At 54.4% G+C, this 23700-nt stretch overlaps 1 protein-coding gene across 1 annotated transcript in view; it reads right to left on the reverse strand.

Annotated features, from left to right (window-relative positions):
• The window catches only part of mapk15 (mitogen-activated protein kinase 15), a 687990-nt gene that overhangs the window by 458144 nt on the left and 206146 nt on the right, over positions 1-23700 (reverse strand).

Below are 23700 nucleotides of genomic sequence, written 5' to 3' on the forward strand. Positions count from 1 at the left end.
CATACAGCCACACTGCCCATACAGCCACACTGCCCATACAGCCACACTGCCCATACAGCCACACTCTCCATACAGCCACACTGCCCATACAGCTACACTGCCCATACAGCCACACTGTCCAAAAAGCCACACTCTCCATACAGCCACACTGCCCATACAGCTACACTGCCCATACAGCCACACTGCCCATACAGCCACACTGCCCATACAGCCACACTCTCCATACAGCCACACTCTCCATACAGCTACACTGCCCATACAGCCACACTGTCCATACAGCCACACTCTCCATACAGCCACACTCTCCATACAGCCACACTGCCCATACAGCCACACTCTCCATACAGCCACACTGCCCATACAGCCACACTGCCCATACAGCCACACTGCCCATACAGCCACACTCTCCATACAGCCACACTGCCCATTCAGCCACACTGTCCATACAGCCACACTCTCTATACAGCCACACTCTCCATACAGCCACACTCTCCATACAGCCACACTGCCCATACAGCCACACTGCCCATACAGCCACACTGCCCATACAGCCACACTGCCCATACAGCCACACTGACCATACAGCCACACACTCCATACAGCCACACTGCCCATACAGCCACACTGACCATACAGCCACACACTCCATACAGCCACACTGCCCATACAGCCACACACTCCATACAGCCGCACTGTCCATACAGCCGCACTGCGCATACAGCCGCACTCTCCATACAGCCGCACTCTCCATACAGCCACACTCTCCATACAGCCACACTCTCCATACAGCCACACTCTCCATACAGCCACACGGCCCATACAGCCACACTCTCCATACAGCCACACGGCCCATACAGCCGCACTCTCCATACAGCCACACTCTCCATACAGCCACACTCTCCATACAGCCACACTCTCCATACAGCCACACTCTCCATACAGCCACACTGTCCATACAGCCGCACTGTCCATACAGCCACACTCTCCATACAGCCACACTGCCCATACAGCCACACTGCCCATACAGCCACACTCTCCATACAGCCACACTGCCCATACAGCCACACTCTCCATACAGCCGCACTCTCCATACAGCCGCACTGCCCATACAGCCACACACTCCATGCAGCCACACTGCCCATACAGCCACACACTCCATACAGCCACACTGTCCATACAGCCACACTGTCCATACAGCCACACTGCCCATACAGCCACACTCTCCATACAGCCACACTGTCCATACAGCCACACTGTCCATACAGCCACACTCTCTATACAGCCACACTCTCCATACAGCCACACTCTCCATACAGCCACACTCTCCATACAGCCACACTCTCCATACAGCCACACTGTCCATACAGCCACACTGCCCATACAGCCACACTCTCCATACAGCCACACTGTCCATACAGTCACACTGTCCATACAGCCACACTGTCCATACAGCCACACTGTCCATACAGCCACACTCTCCATGCAGCCACACTCTCCATGCAGCCACACTCTCCATACAGCCACACTCTCCATGCAGCCACACTGTCCATACAGCCACACTCTCCATACAGCCACACTCTCCATACAGCCACACTGTCCATACAGCCGCACTGTCCATACAGCCACACTCTCCATACAGCCACACTGTCCATACAGCCACACTGCCCATACAGCCAGACTGTCCATACAGCCACACTGCCCATACAGCCACACTCTCCATACAGCCACACTGTCCATACAGCCACACTGCCCATACAGCCAGACTGTCCATGCAGCCACACTGCCCATACAGCCACACTGTCCATACAGCCACACTCTCCATACAACCACACTGTCCATACAGCCGCACTGTCCATACAGCCACACTCTCCATACAGCCACACTCTCCATACAGCCACACTGCCCATACAGCAACACTGTCCATACAGCCACACTGCCCATACAGCCACACTGTCCATACAGCCACACTCTCCATACAGCCACACTGTCCATACAGCCGCACTGTCCATACAGCCACACTCTCCATACAGCCACACTGCCCATACAGCCACACTGCCCATACAGCCACACTGTCCATACAGCCACACTCTCCATACAGCCACACTGTCCATACAGCCACACTGTCCATACAGCCACACTGTCCATACAGCCACACTCTCCATACAGCCACACTGTCCATACAGCCACACTGTCCATACAGCCACACTCTCCATGCAGCCACACTCTCCATACAGCCACACTCTCCATACAGCCACACTCTCCATACAGCCACACTGCCCATACAGCCACACTGCCCATACAGCCACACTGCCCATACAGCCACACTGCCCATACAGCCACACTCTCCATACAGCCACACTGCCCATACAGCTACACTGCCCATACAGCCACACTGTCCAAAAAGCCACACTCTCCATACAGCCACACTGCCCATACAGCTACACTGCCCATACAGCCACACTGCCCATACAGCCACACTGCCCATACAGCCACACTCTCCATACAGCCACACTCTCCATACAGCTACACTGCCCATACAGCCACACTGTCCATACAGCCACACTCTCCATACAGCCACACTCTCCATACAGCCACACTGCCCATACAGCCACACTCTCCATACAGCCACACTGCCCATACAGCCACACTGCCCATACAGCCACACTGCCCATACAGCCACACTCTCCATACAGCCACACTGTCCATACAGCCACACTCTCTATACAGCCACACTCTCCATACAGCCACACTCTCCATACAGCCACACTGCCCATACAGCCACACTGCCCATACAGCCACACTGCCCATACAGCCACACTGCCCATACAGCCACACTGACCATACAGCCACACACTCCATACAGCCACACTGCCCATACAGCCACACTGACCATACAGCCACACACTCCATACAGCCACACTGCCCATACAGCCACACACTCCATACAGCCGCACTGTCCATACAGCCGCACTGCGCATACAGCCGCACTCTCCATACAGCCGCACTCTCCATACAGCCACACTCTCCATACAGCCACACTCTCCATACAGCCACACTCTCCATACAGCCACACGGCCCATACAGCCACACTCTCCATACAGCCACACGGCCCATACAGCCGCACTCTCCATACAGCCACACTCTCCATACAGCCACACTCTCCATACAGCCACACTCTCCATACAGCCACACTCTCCATACAGCCACACTGTCCATACAGCCGCACTGTCCATACAGCCACACTCTCCATACAGCCACACTGCCCATACAGCCACACTGCCCATACAGCCACACTCTCCATACAGCCACACTGCCCATACAGCCACACTCTCCATACAGCCGCACTCTCCATACAGCCGCACTGCCCATACAGCCACACACTCCATGCAGCCACACTGCCCATACAGCCACACACTCCATACAGCCACACTGTCCATACAGCCACACTGTCCATACAGCCACACTGCCCATACAGCCACACTCTCCATACAGCCACACTGTCCATACAGCCACACTGTCCATACAGCCACACTCTCTATACAGCCACACTCTCCATACAGCCACACTCTCCATACAGCCACACTCTCCATACAGCCACACTCTCCATACAGCCACACTGTCCATACAGCCACACTGCCCATACAGCCACACTCTCCATACAGCCACACTGTCCATACAGTCACACTGTCCATACAGCCACACTGTCCATACAGCCACACTCTCCATACAGCCACACTGTCCATACAGCCGCACTGTCCATACAGCCACACTGTCCATACAGCCACACTGTCCATACAGCCACACTGCCCATACAGCCAGACTCTGTCCATACAGCCACACTGCCCATACAGCCACACTGTCCATACAGCCACACTGTCCATACAGCCACACTGCCCATACAGCCACACTGTCCATACAGCCACACTCTCCATACAGCCACACTGTCCATACAGCCACACTCTCCATACAGCCACACTGTCCATACAGCCGCACTGTCCATACAGCCACACTCTCCATACAGCCACACTGTCCATACAGCCACACTGCCCATACAGCCACACTGTCCATACAGCCACACTCTCCATACAGCCACACTGTCCATACAGCCGCACTGTCCATACAGCCACACTGACCATACAGCCACACTGTCCATACAGCCACACTGTCCATACAGCCACACTGCCCATACAGCCACACTGTCCATACAGCCACACTGCCCATACAGCCACACTGTCCATACAGCCACACTCTCCATACAGCCACACTGTCCATACAGCCACACTGTCCATGCAGCCACACTGCCCATGCAGCCACACTCTCCATACAGCAGCACTGTCCATACAGCCACACTGTCCATACAGCCACACTCTCCATACAGCCACACTGTCCATACAGCCGCACTGTCCATACAGCCACACTGACCATACAGCCACACTCTCCATCCAGCCACACTGTCCATACAGCCACACTGCCCATGCAGCCACACTCTCCATACAGCAGCACTGCCCATACAGCCACACTGCCCATACAGCCACACTGTCCATACAGCCACACTGACCATACAGCCACACTCTCCATACAGCCACACTGTCCATACAGCCACACTGCCCATGCAGCCACACTCTCCATACAGCAGCACTGCCCATACAGCCACACTGCCCATACAGCCACACTGTCCATACAGCCACACTCTCCATACAGCCACAGTGTCCATACAGCCACACTCTACATACAGCCACACTCTACATACAGCCACACTCTCCATACAGCCACACTCTCCATACAGCCACACTGCCCATACAGCCACACTGCCCATACAGCCACACTGCCCATACAGCCACACTGCCCATACAGCCACACTCTCCATACAGCCACACTGCCCATACAGCCACACTCTCCATACATCTACACTGCCCATACAGCCACACTGTCCAAAAAGCCACACTCTCCATACAGCCACACTGCCCATACAGCTACACTGCCCATACAGCCACACTCTCCATACAGCCACACTCTCCATACAGCCACACTCTCCATACAGCCACACTCTCCATACAGCCACACTGCCCATACAGCCACACTGCCCATACAGCCACACTCTCCATACAGCCACACTCTCCATACAGCTACACTGCCCATACAGCCACACTGTCCATACAGCCACACTCTCCATACAGCCACACTCTCCATACAGCCACACTGCCCATACAGCCACACTCTCCATACAGCCACACTGCCCATACAGCCACACTGCCCATACAGCCACACTGCCCATACAGCCACACTCTCCATACAGCCACACTCTCCATACAGCCACACTCTCCATACAGTCACACTGTCCATACAGCCACACTCTCCATACAGCCACACTGCCCATACAGCCACACTCTCCATACAGCCACACTCACCATACAGCCACACTCACCATACAGCCACACTCTCCATACAGCCACACTCTCCATACAGCCACACTCTCCATACAGCCACACTCTCCATACAGCCACACTGCCCATACAGCCACACTGACCATACAGCCACACACTCCATACAGCCACACTGCCCATACAGCCACACTGACCATACAGCCACACACTCCATACAGCCGCACTGTCCATACAGCCGCACTGCCCATACAGCCGCACTCTCCATACAGCCGCACTCTCCATACAGCCACACTCTCCATACAGCCACACTCTCCATACAGCCACACTCTCCATACACCCACACTCTCCATACAGCCACACGGCCCATACAGCCACACTCTCCATACAGCCACACGGCCCATACAGCCGCACTCTCCATACAGCCGCACTCTCCATACAGCCACACTCTCTATACAGCCACACTCTCCATACAGCCACACTCTCCATACAGCCACACGGCCCATACAGCCACACTCTCCATACAGCCACACTGTCCATACAGCCGCACTGTCCATACAGCCACACTGCCCATACAGCCACACTGACCATACAGCCACACACTCCATACAGCCACACTGCCCATACAGCCACACTGACCATACAGCCACACTCTCCATACAGCCACACTCTCCATACAGCCACACTGCCCATACAGCCACACTCTCCATACAGCCGCACTCTCCATACAGCCGCACTGCCCATACAGCCACACACTCCATGCAGCCACACTGCCCATACAGCCACACACTCCATACAGCCACACTGTCCATACAGCCACACTGTCCATACAGCCACACTGCCCATACAGCCACACTCTCCATACAGCCACACTGTCCATACAGCCACACTGTCCATACAGCCACACTCTCTATACAGCCACACTCCCTATACAGCCACACTCTCCATACAGCCACACTCTCCATACAGCCACACTCTCCATACAGCCACACTGTCCATACAGCCACACTGCCCATACAGCCACACTCTCCATACAGCCACACTGTCCATACAGCCACACTCTCCATACAGCCACACTCTCCATACAGCCACACTCTCCATACAGCTACACTGCCCATACAGCCACACTGTCCATACAGCCACACTCTCCATACAGCCACACTCTCCATACAGCCACACTGCCCATACAGCCACACTGCCCATACAGCCACACTGCCCATACAGCCACACTGCCCATACAGCCACACTGCCCATACAGCCACACTCTCCATACAGCCACACTCTCCATACAGCCACACTCTCCATACAGTCACACTGTCCATACAGCCACACTCTCCATACAGCCACACTGCCCATACAGCCACACTCTCCATACAGCCACACTCACCATACAGCCACACTCACCATACAGCCACACTCTCCATACAGTCACACTGTCCATACAGCCACACTCTCCATACAGCCACACTGCCCATACAGCCACACTGACCATACAGCCACACACTCCATACAGCCACACTGCCCATACAGCCACACTGACCATACAGCCACACACTCCATACAGCCGCACTGTCCTTACAGCCGCACTGCCCATACAGCCGCACTCTCCATACAGCCGCACTCTCCATACAGCCACACTCTCCATACAGCCACACTCTCCATACAGCCACACTCTCCATACACCAACACTCTCCATACAGCCACACGGCCCATACAGCCACACTCTCCATACAGCCACACGGCCCATACAGCCACACTGCCCATACAGCCACACTCTCCATACAGCCACACTCTCCATACAGCCACACTCTCCATACAGCCACACTCTCCATACAGCCGCACTGCCCATACAGCCACACTGTCCATACAGCCGCACTCTCCATACAGCCACACTCTCCATACAGCCACACTCTCCATACAGCCACACTCTCCATACAGCCACACGGCCCATACAGCCACACTCTCCATACAGCCACACTGTCCATACAGCCGCACTGTCCATACAGCCACACTCTCCATACAGCCACACTGCCCATACAGCCACACTGACCATACAGCCACACACTCCATACAGCCACACTGCCCATACAGCCACACTCTCCATACAGCCACACTGCCCATACAGCCACACTCTCCATACAGCCGTACTCTCCATACAGCCGCACTGCCCATACAGCCACACACTCCATGCAGCCACACTGCCCATACAGCCACACACTCCATACAGCCACACTGTCCATACAGCCACACTGTCCATACAGCCACACTGCCCATACAGCCACACTCTCCATACAGCCACACTGTCCATACAGCCACACTCTCTATACAGCCACACTCTCTATACAGCCACACTCTCCATACAGCCACACTCTCCATACAGCCACACTCTCCATACAGCCACACTCTCCATACAGCCACACTGTCCATACAGCCACACTGCCCATACAGCCACACTGCCCATACAGCCACACTGTCCATACAGCCACACTCTCCATACAGCCACACTCTCCATACAGCCACACTCTCCATACAGCCACACTGCCTATACAGCCACACTGTCCATACAGCCACACTGCCCATACAGCCACACTGCCCATACAGCCACACTTTCCATACAGCCACACTGTCCATACAGCCACACTCTCTATACAGCCACACTCTCCATACAGCCACACTCTCCATACAGCCACACTCTCCATACAGCCACACTCTCCATACAGCCACACTCTCCATACAGCCACACTCTCCATACAGCCACACTCTCCATACAGCCACACTGCCCATACAGCCACACTGCCCATACAGCCACACTGCCCATACAGCCACACTGCCCATACAGCCACACTGCCCATACAGCCACACTGCCCATACAGCCACACTCTCCATACAGCCACACTGCCCATACAGCCACACTGCCCATACAGCCACACTGCCCATACAGCCACACTGTCCATACAGCCACACTGTCCATACAGCCACACTGCCCATACAGCCACACTGCCCATACAGCCACACTGCCCATACAGCCACACTCTCCATACAGCCACACTGCCCATACAGCCACACTGTCCATACAGCCACACTGCCCATACAGCCACACTGTCCATACAGCCACACTGTCCATACAGCCACACTGTCCATACAGCCACACTGTCCATACAGCCACACTGTCCATACAGCCACACTGCCCATACAGCCACACTCTCCATACAGCCACACTGTCCATACAGCCGCACTGTCCATACAGCCGCACTGTCCATACAGCCGCACTGTCCATACAGCCGCACTGTCCATACAGCCACACTCTCCATACAGCCACCTCCATACAGCCACACTGTCCATACAGCCACACTGCCCATACAGCCACACTGTCCATACAGCCACACTCTCCATACAGCCACACTGTCCATACAGCCGCACTGTCCATACAGCCACACTGACCATACAGCCACACTCTCCATACAGCCACACTGTCCATACAGCCACACTGCCCATACAGCCACACTGTCCATACAGCCACACTGCCCATACAGCCACACTGTCCATACAGCCACACTCTCCATACAGCCACACTGTCCATACAGCCACACTGTCCATACAGCCACACTGTCCATACAGCCACACTGCCCATACAGCCACACTGTCCATACAGCCACACTGTCCATACAGCCACACTGTCCATACAGCCGCACTCTCCATACAGCCACACTGCCCATACAGCCACACTGTCCATACAGCCACACTGTCCATACAGCCACACTCTCCATACAGCCACACTCTCCATACAGCCACACTCTCCATACAGCCACACTCTCCATACAACCACACTCTCCATACAGCCACACTGTCCATACAGCCACACTGCCCATACAGCCACACTCTCCATACAGCCACACTGCCCATACAGCCACACTCTCCATACAGCCACACTGTCCATACAGCCACACTGTCCATACAGCCACACTGCCCATACAGCCACACTCTCCATACAGCCACACTGTCCATACAGCCACACTGCCCATACAGCCACACTCTCTATACAGCCACACTCTCCATACAGCCACACTCTCCATACAGCCACACTCTCCATACAGCCACACTCTCCATACAGCCACACTCTCCATACAGCCACACTGTCCATACAGCCACACTGCCCATACAGCCACACTCTCCATACAGCCACACTGTCCATACAGCCACACTGTCCATACAGCCACACTCTCTATACAGCCACACTCTCCATACAGCCACACTCTCCATACAGCCACACTGTCCATACAGCCACACTGCCCATACAGCCACACTGCCCATACAGCCACACTCTCCATACAGCCACACTGTCCATACAGCCACACTGTCCATACAGCCACACTGTCCATACAGCCACACTCTCCATACAGCCACACTGTCCATACAGCCACACTGCCCATACAGCCACACTGCCCATACAACCACACTGCCCATACAGCCACACTGCCCATACAGCCACACTCTCCATACAGCCACACTCTCCATACAGCCACACTGCCCATACAGCCACACTGTCCATACAGCCACACTGCCCATTACGCCACACTGTCCATACAGCCACACTGTCCATACAGCCACACTGCCCATACAGCCACACTGTCCATACAGCCACACTCTCCATACAGCCACACTCTCCATACAGCCACACTCTCCATACAGCCACACTGTCCATACAGCCACACTGTCCATACAGCCACACTGTCCATACAGCCACACTCTCCATACAGCCACACTGTCCATACAGCCACACTCTCCATACAGCCACACTGTCCATACAGCCACACTCTCCATACAGCCACACTGTCCATACAGCCACACTCTCCATACAGCCACACTGTCCATACAGCCACACTGTCCATACAGCCACACTGCCCATACAGCCACACTCTCCATACAGCCACACTCTCCATACAGCCACACTCTCCATACAGCCACACTGCCCATACTGCCGCACTGTCCATACAGCCACACTGTCCATACAGCCACACTGCCCATACAGCCACACTCTCCATACAGCCACACACTCCATACAGCCACACTGTCCATACAGCCACACTGTCCATACAGCCACACTGTCCATACAGCCGCACTGTCCATACAGCCACACTCTACATACAGCCACACTGCCCATACAGCCACACTCTCCATACAGCCACACACTCCATACAGCCACACTGTCCATACAGCCACACTGTCCATACAGCCACACTGTCCATACAGCCACACTGCCCATACAGCCAATCTGTCCATACAGCCACACTGCCCATACAGCCACACTCTCCATACAGCCACACACTCCATACAGCCACACTGTCCATACAGCCACACTGTCCATACAGCCACACTGCCCATACAGCCACACTCTCCATACAGCCACACTCTCCATACAGCCACACTCTCCATACAGCCACACTCTCCATACAGCCACACTGCCCATACAGCCACACTGCCCATACAGCCACACTGCCCATACAGCCACACTGCCCATACAGCCACACTGTCCATACAGCCACACTCTCCATACAGCCACACTCTCCATACAGCCGCACTGGCCATACAGCCACACTGTCCATACAGCCACACTCTCCATACAGCCTCACTGTCCATACAGCCACACTGTCCATACAGCCACACTGTCCATACAGCCACACTGTCCATACAGCCACACTGTCCATACAGCCACACTCTCCATACAGCCACACTCTCCATACAGCCACACTCTCCATACAGCCACACTCTCCATATAGCCACACTCTCCATACAGCCACACTCTCCATACAGCCACACTCTCCATACAGCCACAGTGTCCATACAGCCACACTCTCCATACAGCCACACTCTCCATACAGCCACATTCTCCATACAGCCACACTGCCCATACAGCCACACTGCCCATACAGCCACACTGCCCATACAGCCACACTGCCCATACAGCCACACTGCCCATACAGCCACACTGCCCATACAGCCACACTCTCCATACAGCCACACTCTCCATACAGCCACACTCTCCATACAGCCACACTGCCCATACAGCCACACTCTCCATACGGCCACACTGTCCATACAGCCACACTGTCCATACAGCCACACTGTCCATACAGCCACACTGTCCATACAGCCACACTGTCCATACAGCCACACTGTCCATACAGCCACACTCTCCATACAGCCACACTGCCCATACAGCCACACAGTCCATACAGCCACACTCTCCATACAGCCACACTGCCCATACAGCCACACTGCCCATACAGCCACACTGCCCATACAGCCACACTCTCCATACAGCCACACTGCCCATACAGCCACACTCTCCATACAGCCACACTCTCCATACAGCCACACTGTCCATACAGCCACACTCTCCATACAGCCACACTCTCCATACAGCCACACTGCCCATACACCCACACTCTCCATACAGCCACACTGTCCATACAGCCACACTCTCCATACAGCCACACTCTCCATACAGCCACACTGCCCATACAGCCACACTCTCCATACAGCCACACTCTCCATACAGCCACACTCTCCATACAGCCACACTGCCCATACAGCCACACTCTCCATACAGCCACACTCTCCATACAGCCACACTCTCCATGCAGCCACACTCTCCATACAGCCGCACTGTCCATAGAGCCACACTGTCCATACAGCCACACTCTCCATACAGCCACACTGTCCATACAGCCACACTGTCCATACAGCCACACTCTCCATACAGCCACAGTGTCCATACAGCCACACTCTACATACAGCCACACTCTCCATACAGCCACACTCTCCATGCAGCCACACTCTCCATACAGCCACACTCTCCATACAGCCACACTGCCCATACAGCCACACTGCCCATACAGCCACATTGCCCATACAGCCACACTGCCCATACAGCCACACTGCCCATACAGCCACACTCTCCATACAGCCACACTGCCCATACAGCCACACTCTCCATACAGCCACACTCTCCATACAGCCACACTCTCCATACAGCCACACTGCCCATACAGCCACACTCTCCATACAGCCACACTCTCCATACAGCCACACTCTCCATACAGCCACACTGTCCATACAGCCACACTGCCCATTCAGCCACACTGTCCATACAGCCACACTCTCTATACAGCCACACTGTCCATACAGCCACACTGCCCATACAGCCACACTGCCCATACAGCCACACTGACCATACAGCCACACACTCCATACAGCCACACACTCCATACAGCCACACTGCCCATACAGCCACACTGACCATACAGCCACACTCTCCATACAGCCGCACTCTCCATACAGCCACACTCTCCATACAGCCGCACTCTCCATACAGCCACACTCTCCATACAGCCACACTCTCCATACAGCCACACTCTCCATACAGCCACACTCTCCATACAGCCGCACTCTCCATACAGCCGCACTGCCCATACAGCCACACACTCCATGCAGCCACACTGCCCATACAGCCACACACTCCATACAGCCACACTGTCCATACAGCCACACTCTCCATACAGCCACACTGCCCATACAGCCACACTGCCCATACAGCCACACTGCCCATACAGCCACACTGCGCATACAGCTACACTCTCCATACAGCCACACTGCCCATACAGCCACACTCTCCATACAGCCACACTGCCCATACAGCCACACTGCCCATACAGCCACACTGCGCATACAGCCACACTCTCCATACAGCCACACTGCCCATACAGCCACACTGCCCATACAGCCACACTGCCCATACAGCCACACTCTCCATACAGCCACACTCTCCATACAGCCACACTCTCCATACAGCCACACTGCCCATACAGCCACACTGCCCATACAGCCACAGTGCGCATACAGCCACACTCTCCATACAGCCACACTGCCCATACAGCCACACTGCCCATACAGCCAAACTGCGCATACAGCCACACTCTCCATACAGCCACACTGCCCATACAGCCACACTGTCCATACAGCCACACTCTCCATACAGCCACACTCTCCATACAGCCACACTCTCCATACAGCCACACTCTCCATACAGCCACACTGCCCATACAGCCACACTGTCCATACAGCCACACTCTCCATACAGCCACACTGCCCATACAGCCACACTGCCCATACAGCCACACTCTCCATACAGCCACACTGTCCATACAGCCACACTGTCCATACAGCCACACTGCCCATACAGCCACACTGTCCATACAGCCACACTGCCCATAAAGCCACACTGTCCATACAGCCACACTGTCCATACAGCCACACTGTCCATACAGCCACACAGTCCATACAGCCACACTGTCCATACAGCCACACTGCCCATACAGCCACACTCTCCATACAGCCACACTCTCCATACAGCCACACTCTCCATACAGCCACACTGCCCATACAGCCACACTGCCCATACAGCCACACTGCCCATACAGCCACACTGCCCATACAGCCACACTCTCCATACAGCCACACTGCCCATACAGCCACACTCTCCATACAGCCACACTGCCCATACAGCCACACTGCCCTTACAGCCACACTCTCCATACAGCCACACTGTCCATACAGCCACACTCTCCATACAGCCACACTCTCCATACAGCCACACTCTCCATACAGCCACACTCACCATACAGCCACACTCTCCATACAGCCACACTCTCCATACAGCCACACTCTCCATACAGCCACACTCTCCATACAGCCACACTGCCCATACAGCCACACTCTCCATACAGCCACACTCTCCATACAGCCACACTGCCCATACAGCCACACTGCCCATACAGCCACACTCTCCATACAGCCACACTGCCCCTACAGCCACACTGCCCATACAGCCACACTGCCCATACAGCCACACTCTCCATACAGCCACACTCTCCATACAGCCACACTCTCCATACAGCCACACTCTCCATACAGCCACACTCTCCATACAGCCACACTCTCCATACAGCCACACTGCCCATACAGCCACACTCTCCATACAGCCACACTCTCCATACAGCCACACTCTCCATACAGCCACACTGCCCATACAGCCACACTGCCCATACAGCCACACTCTCCATACAGCCACACTGCCCATACAGCCACACTGCCCATACAGCCACACTGCCCATACAGCCACACTCTCCATACAGCCACACTGTCCATACAGCCACAGTCTCCATACAGCCACACTGCCCATACAGCCACACTCTCCATACAGCCACACTGCCCATACAGCCACACTGTCCATACAGCCGCACTGCCCATACAGCCACACTGCCCATACAGCCGCACTGTCCATACAGCCGCACTCTCCATACAGCCACACTCTCCATACAGCCACACTGTCCATACAGCCACACTCTCCATACAGCCACACTGCCCATACAGCCACACAGTCCATACAGCCACACTGTCCATACAGCCACACTGCCCATACAGCCACACTGCCCATACAGCCACACTCTCCATACAGTCACACTCCCCATACAGCCACACTGCCCATACAGCCACACTGCCCATACAGCCACACTCTCCATACAGCCACACTCTCCATACAGCCACACTCTCCATACAGCCACACTGCCCATACAGCCACACTGCCCATACAGCCACACTCTCCATACAGCCACACTGTCCATACAGCCACACTCTCCATACAGCCACACTCTCCATACAGCCACACTCTCCATACAGCCACACTGCCCATACAGCCACACTGCCCATACAGCCACACTGCCCATACAGCCACACTGTCCATACAGCCACACTGCCCATACAGCCACACTGCCCATACAGCCACACTCTCCATACAGCCACACTGCCCATACAGCCACACTGTCCATACAGCCACACTGTCCATACAGCCACACTCTCCATACAACCACACTCTCCATACAGCCACTCTCTCCATACAGCCACACTCTCCATACAGCCACACTCTCCATACAGCCACACTGCCCATACAGCCACACTCTCCATACAGCCACACTGCCCATACAGCCACACTCTCCATACAGCCACACTGCCCATACAGCCACACTCTCCATACAGCCACACTCTCCATACAGCCACACTGTCCATACAGCCACACTCTCCATACAGCCACACTCTCCATACAGCCACACTCTCCATACAGCCACACTGCCCATACAGCCACACTGCCCATACAGCCACACTGCCCATACAGCCACACTGTCCATACAGCCACACTGCCCATACAGCCACACTGCCCATACAGCCACACTCTCCATACAGCCACACTGCCCATACAGCCACACTGTCCATACAGCCACACTGTCCATACAGCCACACTCTCCATACAACCACACTCTCCATACAGCCACTCTCTCCATACAGCCACACTCTCCATACAGCCACACTCTCCATACAGCCACACTGCCCATACAGCCACACTCTCCATACAGCCACACTGCCCATACAGCCACACTCTCCATACAGCCACACTGCCCATACAGCCACACTGCCCATACAGCCACACTCTCCATACAGCCACACTCTCCATACAGCCACACTGCCCATACAGCCACACTGCCCATACAGCCACACTGCGCATACAGCCACACTCTCCATACAGCCACACTGCCCATACAGCCACACTGCCCATACAGCCACACTGCCCATACAGCCACACTCTCCATACAGCCACACTGCCCATACAGCCACACTGCCCATACAGCCACACTGCCCATACAGCCACACTCTCCATACAGCCACACTCTCCATACAGCCACACTCTCCATACAGCCACACTCTCCATACAGCCACACTCTCCATACAGCCACACTCTCCATACAGCCACACTGCCCATACAGCCACACTCTCCATACAGCCACACTCTCTATACAGCCACACTGTCCATACAGCCACACTGTCCATACAGCCACACTGTCCATACAGCCACACTCTCCATACAACCACACTCTCTATACAGCCACACTCTCCATACAGCCACACTCTCCATACAGCCACACTGTCCATACAGCCACACTGTCCATACAGCCACACTCTCCATACAGCCACACTCTCCATACAGCCACACTCTCCATACAGCCACACTCTCCTCCAACAACAATTATCAATCTCGAGTTTGAAATCTCCGATCGACCAACAGCATCAAATTGTTTTTGGAAGAATCAGTTCCAGATGTCCACTGCTCTTTGTCTGGACACTGCCCCTCCCTCTCACTTGTTTCAGAAAGAGTATATATGGTTTTCTTGACCAATATGTGGAGGAACCAACTCGAGAGCAGGCCATCTTAGACTGGGTACTGTGTAATGAGAAGGGAATTATTGCCAATCTGGCTGTACGAGACCCCTTGGAGATGAGCGACCATAACATGATAGAATTTTTTATCACGATGGAGAGTGAAGTTTTGATTCGGTGACTAGAGTGCAAAGGGAACTATGAGGATATGAGGCGTGAGTCGGCCTTGATAGATTGGGGAGAGTTACTGAAAGAGATGACAGTGGATAGACAATGGCAAACATTCAAGGAGCGCGTGGGGGAACTACAGCAACTGTTCATTCCTGTCTGGCTCAAAAGCAAAGGGGGTAAGAGGGCCAATCCATGGCTTACAAAGGAAATTAGAAACAGTATCCGATACAAGGAAGAAGCATCCAGATTGGCCAAGAAACATAATAGGTCTGAGGATTGGGAGCTGTTTAGAATTCAGGAAAGAAGGACAAAGGGATTGATTAAGAAGGGGAAAGTACAGTACGAAAGGAAGCTTGCAGGGAACATAAAGACTGACACTAAGAGTTTCTACAGATATGTGAAGAGAAAGAGATTGGTGAAGAGAAATGTAGGCCCCCTACAGACAGAAACAGGGGAATGCATAATAAGGGACAAAGAAATGGCTGAGCAATTAAATATATACTTTGGTTCTGTCTTCACAAAAGAGGACATAAATCAGATCCCAGAAATGTTGGAGAATGAAAGGTTTAGTGAGAGGGAAGAACTGAGGGAGATCAACAATAGTAGAGAAATGGTGCTGGGAAAACTGATGGGATTGAAGGCGGCTAAATCCCCTGGGCCTGAGAATCTGCATCCCAGAGAGCTTAAGGAGGTGGCTCTGGAAATAGTGGCTGCATTGGTGGTCACCTTCCGGGATTCTATAGACTCTGGAACTGTCCCTGCAGATTGGAGGGTAGCTCACGTCACTCCGATATTCAAAAAGGGAGGTAGAGAGAACGCAGGGAATTATAGACCAGTAAGCCTAACATCGGTAGTGGGGAAAATTCTTGAATCCATTATCAAGGACTTTATAGCGGAACATTTAGAAAGCAGTGGCAGGATCAGTCTGAGTCAGCATGGATTCACAAAGGGAAAATCATGCTGACAAATCAGTTGGAATTCTTTGAAGAGGTAACCAGTGCAGTTGACAAGGGGGAGCCAGTCGATGTGGTATATTTGGACTTTCAGAAGGAGTTTGACAAAGTCCCGCATAAGAAATTATTGTGCAAAATTAAAGCGCATGGGATTGGGGGAAATGTATTGAAGTGGATAGAAAACTGGTTGGCAGAGAGGAAACAAAGAGTGGGGATTAATGGGTCCTTTTCAAATTGGCAGGCAGTAACCAGTGGGGTACCACAGGGATCGGTGCTGGGACCCCAGCTATTCACAATGTATATTAATGATTTGGATGAGGGAACAAAATGTAACATCTCAAAGTTTGCAGATAATACCAAGTTGGGTGGGAGGGTGAACATAATAAGAACATAAGAACTAGGAGCAGGAGTCGGCCATCTGGCCCCTCGAGCCTGCTGCACCATTCAATGAGATCATGGCTGATCTTTTGTGGACTCAGCTCCACTTTCCGGCCCGAACACCATAACCCTTAATCCCTTTATTCTTCAAAAAACTATCTATCTTTGAACTGTGAACTGTGACGAGGATGCAGGGATCCTACAGCAAGATCTGGACAGGTTGGGCGAGTGGGCAAACCAATGGCAGATGCAGTATAATTTGGATAAGTGTGAGGTTATTCATTTTGGAAGCAAAAACAGGAAGGCAGATTACTACCTGAAAGGTTGTAAATTGGGAGAGGGGAGTGTGCAGCGGGACCTGGGTGTCCTTGCGCACCAGTCGCTGAAGGTCAGCATGCAGGTGCAGCAGGCGGTAAAGAAGGCTAATGGTATGTTGGCCTTCATTGCGAGAGGTTTCGAATATAGGAGCAGGGATGTGTTGCTGCAGTTGTACAGGGCCTTGGTGAGGCCACACCTGGAGTATTGTACGAAGTCTTACAACACTAGGTTAAAGTCCAACAGGTTTGTTTCGATGTCACCAGCTTTTGGAGCGCTGCTCCTTCCTCAGGTGAATGAAGAGGTCTGTTCCAGAAACACATATATAGACAAATTCAAAGATGCCAAACAATGCTTGGAATGCGACCATTAGCAGGTGATTAAATCTTTACAGATCCAGAGATGGGGTAACCCCAGGTTAAAGAGGTGTGAATTGTGTCAAGCCAGGACAGTTGGTAGGATTTTGCAGGCCAGGTGACATTAATAAGTTCCATCCAACCATCAGACTCACCATGGACTACTCTCCAAAATCAGTTGCATTCTTGGACACACTCGTCTCCATCAAGGATGGTCACCTTAGCACTTCGCTTTACCGCAAACCCACAGACAACCTCATGATGCTCCACTTCTCCAGCTTCCACCCTAAACACATTAAAGAAGCCATCCCCTATGGACAAGCGCTCCGTATACACAGGATCTGCTCAGACGAGGGGGAGCGTAACAGACATCTACAGACGTTGAAAGATGCCCTACTACGGACGGGATATGGCACTCGACTCATCGATCGACAGTTCCAACGCGCCACAGCGAAAAACCGCACCGACCTCCTCAGAAGACAAACATGGGACACAACCGACAGAATACCCTTCGTCGTCCAGTACTTTCCCGGAGCGGAGAAACTACGTCATCTTCTTCACAGCCTTCAACACGTCATTGATGACAATGAACATCTTGCCAAGGTCATCCCCACACCCCCACTACTTGCCTTCAAACAACCGCGCAACCTCAAACAAACCATTGTTTGCAGCAAACTACCCAGTCTTCAGAACAGTGACCACGACACCACACAACCCTGCCATGGCAATCTCTGCAAGACGTGCCAGATCATCGACATGGCTACCACTATTACACGTGAGAACACCACCCACCAGGTACGCGGTACGTACTCGTGCGACTCGGCCAACGTTGTCTACCTCATACGCTGCAGGAAAGGATGTCCTGAAGCGTGGTACATTGGCGAGACCATGAAGACGCTGCGACAACGAATGAACGGACGTCGCGCAACAATCACCAGGCAGGAATGTTCCCTTCCAGTCGGGGAACACTTCAGCAGTCAAGGGCATTCAGCCTCTGATCTCCGGGTAAGCGTTCTCCAAGGCGGCCTTCAGGACGCGCAACAACGCAGAATTGCCGAGCAGAAACTTATAGCCAAGTTCCGCACACATGAGTGCGGCCTCAACCGGGACCTGGGATTCATGTCACATTACATTCATCCCCCACCATCTGGCCTGCAAAATCCTACCAACTGTCCTGGCTTGACACAATTCACACCTCTTTAACCTGGGGTTACCCCATCTCTGGATCTGTAAAGATTTAATCACCTGCTAATGCTCGCATTCCAAGCATTGTTTGGCATCTTTGAATTTGTCTATATATGTGTTTCTGGAACATACCTCTTCATTCACCTGAGGAAGGAGCAGCGCTCCGAAAGCTAGTGACATCGAAACAAACCTGTTGGACTTTAACCTGGTGTTGTAAGACTTCATACTGTGCTCACCCCAGTCCAACGCCGGCATCTCCACATCATGGAGTATTGTGGGCAGTTTTGGTCTCCTTCTCTGAGGAAGGATGTTCTTGCTCTCGAGGGAGTGCAGCGAAGGTTTACCAGACTGATTCCAGGGATGGCGGGACTGACGTATGAGGAGAGATTGACTAGGTTGGGATTGTTCTCGCTGGAGTTCAGAAGAGTGAGGGGGGATCTCACAGAGACTTATAACATTCTAACAGGACTGGACAGGGTTGATGACAGGGTAGATGCAGGGAAGTGAATGGTAGAATCCTCAAGAGTATTGAAAGTCAAAGAGATCTAGGAGTACAGGTCCACAGGTCATTGAAAGGGGCAACACAAGTGGAGAAGGTAGTCAAGAAGGCATACGGCATGCTTGCCTTCATTGGCCGGGGCATTGAGTATAAGAATTGGCAAGTCATGTTGCAGCTGTATAGAACCTTAGTTAGGCCACACTTGGAGTGTAGTGTTCAATTCTGGTCGGCACTTTGCCCCTGGCTGTGGTCATGTCGGGCACCAGATATTGAATCATAGATTCATAGTAAGAAGTCTTACAACACCAGATTAAAGTCCAACAGGTTTGTTTCGATGTCACTAGCTTTCGGAGCACTGCTCCTTCCTCAGGTGAATGAAGAGGTGAATGAAAAGATTTAATCATCTGCTAATGCTCGCATTCCAAGCATTGTTTGGCATCTTTGAATCTGTCTATATATGTGTTTCTGGAACATACCTCTTCATTCACCTGAGGAAGGAGCAGCGCTCCGAAAGCTGGTGACATCGAAACAAACCTGTTGGACTTTAACCTGGTGTTGTAAGACTTCGTACTGTGCTCACCCCAGTCCAACGCCGGCATCTCCACATCATAGATTCATAGAATACCAACAGAATCTAATCTAATAATCTTTATTGTCACAAGTGGGTTTACATTAACACTGCAATGAAGTTACTGTGAAAAGCCCCAAGTCACCACATTCCGGCACCTGTTCGGGTACACAGAGGGAGAATTCAGAATGTCCAATTCATCTAACAGCACGTCTTTCGGGACTTGTGGGAGGAAACCGGAGCACCCGGAGGAAACCCACACAGACACGGGGAGAACGTGCAGAGTCCGCTCAGACAGTGACCCAAGCCGGGAATCGAACCCTGGACCCGGGTGCTGTGAAGCAACAGTGCTAACCACTGTGTCACCGTGCTGCCCTGGCGCTGTGAGGCAGCAGTGCTAACCACTAATCACCGTGTCAATGGATGGGATTCTGCTGCCATGGGGAATTTAACAGCCGTCAGTATCTCCCCAGTACCTTTAAAAGAGCCTTTAAGTGTCTATTTGCTTTCCGGTGCTTGCAGGCAGCTAGTTGCCACCCTCCCACACCCAGCCCTGGCCTAGTGACCCACTATTCAAACGGCCCAGAGGAGGGAATGTGCTGGGAACTGGCAGCTTCTTTCCGAGGCCCAGTTTACAGCACTGTCACCATTGAGAGGGTGAGGAATTCTGCCGTTTGCTCTCTAATCTCGGTGATTATACATCCTGCGATTTCATCACCAACAGAAAAGCTGTCTTTACACCGGACGTTTGTCTCGTTTCCATCAGTCACAGGTTCTGCACTTTGCTCTCTCACTCTCTTTAATCTTTAAGCTATTTATATTGCTGCCTGAGCAGTCATTCACTTTACTGGTGTAAAGTCTGTTCTAATCTCACCAGACTGAATGTCCCTCGGTAGAAGGTGCAACTACAGACTCAGTGTCCTCAAGCTCACAAGCTCACACAGGGGGGGGGTGGGGGGCGGGGGTCAGACTCGCACGGGGGTGGGGAAGGGAGGGGAGTTAAATTGCTCCCTCCAAAGTGTAACACCTCGCACTGTTCAGGGTTAAATATTCCAACTGCCCCTTTTCCACCCATTTGACTGTCCCATCGACACCTTCCTCAAACACTTGGTTACGTGCTGCAAAAATTCAATCAAATTTGTTAGACATGACCTCCCCCTCTCCCTGCCCCCTCACCCCGCCCCCTGTCCCCTCTCCCCGCACACTCTCACCCCTCACACACACTCCCTCCTCCCCCCCACACACACTCCCTCCTCCCCCCACACTCCCTCCTCCCTCATGCACTCCCCCCGCCACCCCTCAACCACGCTCCCCCACCCACACACTCACTCCCCCCTCACACACACTCCCCCCGGCCCCCTCCTCACACACTCCCCCCGCCCCCCTCCTCACACTCCGCCCACCCCCCTCCTCCCACACTCCCCCCACCCCCCTCCTCCCACACACTCCCCCCGCCCCCCTCCTCCCACACTCCCTCCGCCCCCCTCCTCCCACACACTCCCCCCGCCCCCCCTCCTCCCACACTCCCCCCACCCCCCTCCTCCCACACTCCCCCCGCCCCCCTCCTCACACACTCCCCCCGCCCCCCCCTCCTCACACTCCCCCACCCCCCTCCTCCCACACTCCGCCCACCCCCCTCCTCCCACACTCCCCCCGCCCGCCTCCTCCCACACACTCCCCCCGCCCCCCTCCTCCCACACTCCCCCCGCCCCCCCTCCTCACACACTCCCCCCGCCCCCTTCCTCACCCACACACTCCCCTCGCCCCCCCCCATACACTCCCCCCACCCCCCTCCTCACCCACACACTCCCCCCCACCCACACACACACACTCACTCCCCCCTCACACACACTCCCCCCGCCCCCCCTCCTCACACACTCCCCCCGCCCCCTTCCTCACCCACACACTCCCCTCGACCCCCCCACACACTCCCCCCCGCCCCCCTCCTCACCCACACACTCCCCCCACCCACACACACACACTCACTCCCCCCCTCACACACACTCCCCCCGCCCCCTCCTCACACACTCCCCCCGCCCCCCTCCTCACCCACACACTCCCCCCGCCCCCCCCCACACACTCCCCCCCACCCACCTCCTCACCCACACACTGCCCCCTTCCTCACACACTCCCCCCGCCCCCCTCCTCACACACTCCCCCCGCCCCCCCCACACACACACTCCCCCCTCCTCCCACACTCCCCCCGCCCCCTTCCTCACCCACACACTCCCCCCGCCCCCCTCACACACACTCCCCCCGCCCCCCTCCTCACCCACACACACACTCCCCCCCCCTCCACCCACACTCCCCCCGCCCCCCTCCTCACACACTCCCCCCGCCCCCCCACACACACTCCCCCCCGCCCCCTCCTCACACACTCCCCCGCCCCCCCCACACACACACACACACTCCCCCCGCCCCCTCCTCACACACTCCCCCCGCCCCCCTCCTCACACACTCCTCCCGCCCCCTCCTCACACACACTCCCCCCCGCCCCCTCCTCACACACACTCCCCCCGCCCCCCCCTCACACACACTCCCCCCGCCCCCCCCCCCCACACACTCCCCCCGCCCCCCCCCTCACACACACTCCCCCCGCCCCCCCCTCTCACACACTCCCCCCGCC

The sequence above is a fragment of the Scyliorhinus torazame genome, chromosome 6 (genome assembly GCF_047496885.1).
Source record: "Scyliorhinus torazame isolate Kashiwa2021f chromosome 6, sScyTor2.1, whole genome shotgun sequence".
Classification (NCBI taxonomy): Eukaryota; Metazoa; Chordata; class Chondrichthyes; order Carcharhiniformes; family Scyliorhinidae; genus Scyliorhinus; species Scyliorhinus torazame.